Source organism: Morus notabilis, unplaced genomic scaffold (assembly GCF_000414095.1).
Source record: "Morus notabilis unplaced genomic scaffold, ASM41409v2 Scaffold3452, whole genome shotgun sequence".
In the NCBI taxonomy this organism is placed as follows: Eukaryota; Viridiplantae; Streptophyta; class Magnoliopsida; order Rosales; family Moraceae; genus Morus; species Morus notabilis.
The window spans coordinates 32,637-40,270 of NW_010360862.1; positions in this window are offsets into that span (position 1 = coordinate 32,637).

The following is a 7,634-nucleotide window of genomic DNA, read 5'->3' on the forward strand; positions in this document are numbered from 1 at the left end:
GGTGTCGGCTAGAGTTGGAGAAAGAAAAAGGGCAAAAGAGAATGAAAAGCTAGTGGAAGATTAATTGGGAAAAGGAAATAGTACGTCGGCTATATAACAAAATCAGGTAATTTCAACCACAATAAATAAATATATATGTATGTATATACACAAAAACATATATATATATATATATATATATAGAGAGAGAGAGAGAGAGAGAGAGAGAGAGAGAGAGAGAGAGAGAGAATGTAACAAATGCTGCCAAAGAAAAAGAAAGGACCATGAATGGCTACTGATAACACCCCAATATCAGAGTCCAATTAAAAGGACAATCATTTTCCACCAGAAACTCTTTTTGTGCAGATGACGATTTATCCCTATAAACACCAAAAGATATATGAGTAGGGTCCACATTTATGTCAGATGGAACAAATAGGGGCGTTCTTTCCGCTAACTCTTCAACCATTTAGCCATGAATCTATTACTTACATCTCTCACTCAAGTACTACTCCCACGGAAAAAAGAAAAGAAAGTGGGCCGACAGTCGTCGTTAACTCAGAAGTTGTTATCTTTGTGTGAGAGAGAGGAATCTGCACAAGTAGATACTAGATTCTCATGTTTTTTTTTTTTTTTGTTAAAAAAAAAAAAAAAAAAAAAATCATGCCGACCTTATCCTTTCATTTACTAAGAATGTGCGGTTTTATATAAAAATAAAATCATGCCGACCTTATCCTTTCATTTACTAAGAATGTGCGCTTTTATTTTATCTAAAATCGGATCGAAATTATACGGTCTAAAGTACGGTTTAAATCACACCAAAACATTCCCTGAAGATCTTGTCTTTTTACTCGTACTTGTCCCGTTTGGTCTGTATTTTTTCTAAAGCGTTAAATCTAACTATTTGAGACCGAACCGGACCGTGTATACCACTCATTTATAACAGATATTTAAGTAAATTATTGAAATAAAATGATTTCACCAACTATTTTAACTAAACCAGATTTGCATGGTTTCAAATGGGGCTCGGTTGTAATGATTTAATTACAGTGTTTTTTCTCATAATAATTTAAATTTTAGTTCAAACTATTTGGTTTGAACCTCTAAACCGTGTATGCCACTCATTTATAACAGAAATTTAAGTAAATTATTGAAATAAAATGATTTCACCAACTATTTTAACTAAACCAGATTTGCATGGTTTCAAACGTGGCTCAGTTGTAATAATTTTATTACAGTATTTTTTCTCATAATAATTTAAATTTTAGTTTAAACTATCTAGTTTGAATCTCTAAATTAAGCGGATTGTATAGTGTGTTTACTTGGCTGGAGAGAAGAAAATGAGTAAAAAGGAGAGGAGTAAAGGGAGAGATCCAATGCCTTATTTGATTGGAGAAAAGAGAGAAGGGAGGGGAGATATGAAGAGGGTGACCTCTTCCTTCGAGCCTAGAAACACTACTCCTTCCGATGATGGAAGAATCCACCGAATACACTACATCTAAATTTTAAAACAAAAAACTACTTTACCATAAAGAAATATTAACAAATAGCGAAATAGATAATATAATAATAGTACAAATAAATATTAAGATTAATTTTTAATTTGGCCTCCAGAATAGGATTTATCTCACTTTGCTTCTAAAAACTCAAAATAGTACAAAATTGGCCTATGAACTTTTCATAAATTACATCTTTAATACTTATATCAATAAAACATACATTTTTTTATGATTTTAATCGTATACAGGTCACGTGACTGGCAATATAGTAAATTTAAATACAATATACTTTAAAAATTATTTTAAAAAATCATATTTTTTTTCACGCTCTAACCCTAAGTGATACTCTTTTGTTTGCAAACCCTGCATCGTCATAGCTCTCTTATATTTCCTTTTACCAACTAGTCACACTACTCGCATTTGATTAAAATTGTTAAAGTTAAGTTTAGCATTTTATAAAAGTACTAAGTTGCAACTTGTGAAAAGTATGGGGGCCAATTTTTTACCATTTTAAATTGTATGAGCAAAGTGAGACATTCTCTACTCTTCAAGGGTTAACTTTGAAATGTCCCTAAATTGTATTCATTCTTTACTCTCTTACTAAATAGAGGATAAAATCCTTCATGACCTAGTCTACACGATTGCATAATGATATAGTTGTAATACTATTCATTCTCAACATTTAATTATTTTTTATTTAAATTATACGTCTTAGTGTTCACGTCATCAACTTTGATATATCATTTTGAATTTTTTTTAGAATATATATTATTTAAATTTTTAGGGGGATTGAAAATTATACATGTTCACGAGACAGATTGGTGCATTGTTTCTAATCTCTATAGGCCCACATTCCCTAAGAAATAATTGTCCTTGTACATGACTAACACTTCTATTGATTTCCGTTGTATCCTTCCTGCTTAGTGGCTACAAAATGTTGAATACTTTAAATTTCCCTTTCACTGACCAAAATGAATATCTTTTTCATTGGGAGGGAACAAAAGACAGAGAAAAGGAAACATGATCTTTTCAAAGATTATCATGAAGGAATCTTGACATGGGTACAAATGTTGATGAAGGGTTGCATACATTAAGCTGCTACAACTATCACATGTCTATGATCAAACAGTATTTAGTGATAATTTACGATTATATTAGAATCGACCTGTTTAAAAAAAATGAAAAAAAAACAAAACAAAACAAAACAAAACCAAAATGAAAGATTTAGCCTTTGTAGATGCCAAGCATTTGGTAGTAGTTTCTTTTCAAATCTAGAACATATTTCCAACGTCAATTTGATTCTGTCAAAACCCATATACTAAATGTGAACTCCAGAAATGGAAATAACCTTTTCTCATTAGGCTGTCAAAATATAATCATGGCAAGTCCATAATAAATTCATTCATGAACCTAGCTAAGATTTCTCTTGGTGCATTCTATACCGACATTAAGACAATATTAACAGGTCCTTATTCCAAACCCCACATTCATTTAATTGCATTCAAAACTCCAATCTCCTATAGTTACTGAAGTAACAACAATTTAGATTCTCAGACTTAATTGAATATACATCTTTTTCTAGGGAAAGTTTTTTTTTTTAGTTAAACTCATGAGAGATCCCTAAACTTTCTTCTCTTTCTAGATTTAGTTCCTGTAGTAAAAATTGTCATATCTTAAACCTTAAATTCTTTAAGTGTCTTAAATTTAGTCCCTCAGTTAAAATTTCGTTAAATTTTGGATGGAAAATTATGGCAATCTTGTAATTTCACCTTAAATAATGAACAATCTTATAAATTTGTAATATTATTTTTTTTCTTTATTTGTTTTTTTACTAAATATGCTTTATTTATTATTTTTTTGAGATTAAACACAAAAACTTAAACAGTATAACTTTTTTTTTTTGGTGTGTTTATGTTTTATTTTCTCTGATATGTTTCTTCGGACTTTATTGTTGTTGGTGTGTACTAGATTTGTAACTAATTTATTTTGGCGCTTTATTGTTGCTATGAGCAAAAATTTTGTTTAGTATCTGTTAACCCTCTTATTCTAAAATCACGATGAGCTTCAGCCTAAGTAATTCCTCCTCTTTTTTCCCCATTAATTTTTATTGCAGCAACTTTTCTCAAAATTTTTAGTGTCAATTGGATTATATCATCTATGACAAACGATGTCAAAATCATCAAGGAGCTCCCAAAAAACGGAGAGAAAAAATTGAATAAATTAGAACTTAGCTACCGCTGATTTAATGTGCTTTTTTTTTTTTTATAGATTGCCGCTGATTTAATGTATTTATTAAATATATGAATTCTCTCGGAAATGGATATTTTCATTTTTTTCACAATTTTAATTAATTTTATGTACTTTCTTCGCATTATAGCTTGTTTAACGGAGAAAAGGGACAAATTTATAACTTAACTACCATTAACTTAACGTTTTTCATCTAAAATTTAACAGAGTTTTAACTGAGGGACTACATTTGAGACACTTTTAAACAGTTAAGAGTTTAACTTTAAGATAAAATAATTTTCACTACAAGGACTAATTTTAAAAAGAGAAGAGAGTTTAGGGACCTCATGAATTTAATTATTTTGTCTTTTCTTGAGGGGATTTTTCTAGGAAACTTAATTAATTGCATTGTTATTACTAGAAACTACTAAGAAAAATGGATGAAGTAGACAGCCCTTAACTCTTACCATGTCAATAAAAGCATGCCAATCAACTGGAATTCTTTTTTTTTTTTCAACTATAATTTCTTCATATCTCAACATTTTATGTTTCTTTTTTCCATAAAAAAAAATTTACAGCAGAAAAATACTAGTGTCACTCTTTCTTCACTTTCTTTGTCACAAAAGTGACAAAAAAAAGCGATCTTAACATTTCTCTTTGGTAGAAATACCCAATAATAACAGTTTTTAACCATCAAAATTTTATCATGTTCCGTTAATTATCATGTTCTTTTTAATTTGACAAAATTAAATATAAGAATTGACATGATTATGTTACGGTCTTAGACATTAGAATTAAGAATTATATTTACTATAAAGTATTATATAGAATTCTTGTAAAGAAAAACGTAGAAATCATCTACAGCAGGCCGTGTTTGACTATAAAAGAAAAATATTACGCAGATGCCCCTTTTTTTTTTTTTTTTCTTAAGTGACACCCTTGGGTGTGACTACATGGCAAACCCCACACTAATATTCTATATTAATGTCATTTTTTCTTTTTCTTTCTCTTGTTTTTCTTTTCTTTTCTTTTTTCATTCTTCAATATTTTTTTAAATGATTTTTCTTTCTTCTTTTACTTGCATGCATTATTGATTTTATTTTTTTATTTTTTATAATGAACTTTTTTTGGCTGAATTATAATGTGTTATTGATCTTGGGATTGAATGCATGTTATTATTTTATGGGGGCAAGGTGTGAATTGAGCACCAAACCTAGTGCCGGCATTGGACTAAAGTTTTATGAATTAACATGGAAATATCGGTGATTTGGGAAAAAGACTGATTTTAAAGGGAGAATTTAAAGAAAATTAGCCTTTTTTTTTTTGGAATAAGTACCTTTTAGTTTAAATTTTCTTTTCAATCTATGGCTATAATTACAAAAAATATATATATTTTAAACATTAAAAAACCGAAACCAAAACATAAAGTTTTATAGTTTTATATCTTCCAAATGTTTGAAATATTCTCTAAAACAAATTCAAAATACAATTGGTTTAATTAAGGGTAACAATTAAATTAAAACTAGTTTTTCAAAAGCAGACAATACTTTTATAGTTTCTAAAGAAGTGGTTGGATGAAAGGAAGTTCATGATTGACTCCCTTTTTCCTCTAAAGTTCAAAACACGTTGACACAACACAACCAGTAAACCAATAGTTTAAACACGTTCACACTTTAACCATTGCACTTTTTTCTTTTCCAGTTATGTTAGGCCCAGTTACAATAACATAATTGCATTTTCACACTTTTCCTTGTTTTTCAAGTACTCCTCTCCATGAAGTGGTGCAAAGAACTTACATTTTCAGGAAGGAAAAAAAAAAAGTTCAACTTATGTAGATTGTATTGTCTGGTCATGTCTGATCCTATTTCCTTGATTGACAATGATGTTAATTAAAAACTATGATGCTATTAGCTAATGTTAAATGAATTAACCAAAGAATGCATTTTAGATTCATTGTACTAATTTGATAGATGATAATATGTAAGCATATGTAAATAGTTTAAATACAGATTTCATAAAAAGTTTTTTACACCCCCTTCTCACCTACTTTTAACGGTAAAAAAAAAAAAAAAAAAAAAAAAAAAAAAAAAAAAAAAAACCAATTTTTTTTTTTTTTTTTTTAAAAAAAAAAAAAAAAAAAAAAAAAAAAAAAAAACAGCCGCATTTTGTATTTGTTCTATTAATATAATGATTTAACCATCATATCTCATGGACACTTTTTCAGTTCAAACTTAGACTTTTAAGGAGATACTGTGATTTTTTTTCCCCCCAAGGCAGAGATATTGTGAAATTACTATCAACTTGTGTACAAATTTTAATAGACCAACGTACTGAATCTTAAATCTTTGAAAAGAGAAAAAAAAAATCTACCAGATATTATATATTTATGTACATGGTTGGAATGTAACATTTAATTATTGTTTAAAATTTATATAACTCTTATCCTACGAAAAACTTATTATTTTAAGTTGACATTTATTCGTGAGAAAATGACCAATTCTATCTTTTTAAGTACATGTCTTACTAAAAATAATCCTTTTAAAAAACTCTACCTATTGACTAATTATAGTCTAAAAGATAAAAATATATGGACTAATGTGTTAGTTTTTTTGTAATACAAGCCTTTATCTTATAACAGATAAATATAATAGAATGTACTTATGATGAATCTATTTACCTTAGAATATGTTAGAAGGATTTTTGGTGCCCATAAAGTAAGCATAGTTCTCTCTTGTTATGAGAAAAGCTGAGAGACTACAAGAAATGCTGGGTAAAACCTTAATGTAAAATAGAAAATGGAATAGGTAATGTAAAATTTCACTCTACCTTGAAAGAAACTAATTTCTTCAAGGATATGAGCTTAGAATCCTAAAATTCTCAATTAGGCCACAACAATCATTTTTTGAATTGTTTTGGTATTAAAAACACTGCAGAGTAGAAGTATACTGAAGAAACTAAATTTGACAGTTAGGAAACCATTAATGGACAATGAGAAATTACCTTTATTTATTTTAGAAGATGGAATTTTAATCAATGGCCAAGATTAAACCAATGCACCATATGATTCAAGAGTGAAAATTAGTTATAGACTTAATGAATAGAATTATCTAACACATTTCTTGATCCAAGGACTAGAATTTGAGATGGAAAACAAAAAATAGGCGGAGCATTAGTTCATTTCAAGGAACTTAGAGAGAGAAAGGGAGAAAAATAGTGAGAAAGGGAAAGAGATGTAAAAAGAAGAATAAAGATTTCTCTAAAATGAAGGTAACAGATTTTTCTCTTAATCTTTTGTTGTAGTATTTTACCCAGAAATTACAGTAAAATTAGCAATTAGATTATGCTTAAAATAAGGATTTATAATGCCTAAATTACATGTAAAAATAGGCTAATATTATGTTTAATTGACTATAAAATGATGTGAGAATTAAGGAATTTTTGTATGAGGTTATAATGCTAAATTATAATTAAAAATTTAGCCTCTCTAATTAGAAATTCTGCTAGAGTTAATTTTAGCAAGTTAAGGATTCTTTAGCAAAAATTCTATCAGAAATAAGATAAAAGGTTTTTACCAAAAGATAGGAAACGACAATTAAACTTCCCCTAAGTAATTTTGCCATAACAATATTTCAAGACAGACTATCATACAAGACAAGCCATTAGCTTTTAGAACTATCATGTGTTGGATATCGGGTAAGTAAAGTGTTTACCTACAACACATGTCTGCATGTTCGTGTTCTAAATGCATAAGTCACTACGTTTTTAGTTACTACATAATGTTCAAGCAAGCTTTTTTATCACGATTTAAGAATATATAGTTTTGTAGCATATATTCAGCTTTATTGAAAACTGGTGTGTTATGTTAATCGCTAGCTCAAAGTCATTTTACTAACACAAAACCAAAACTCAGAACATATTATTTGTGCACAA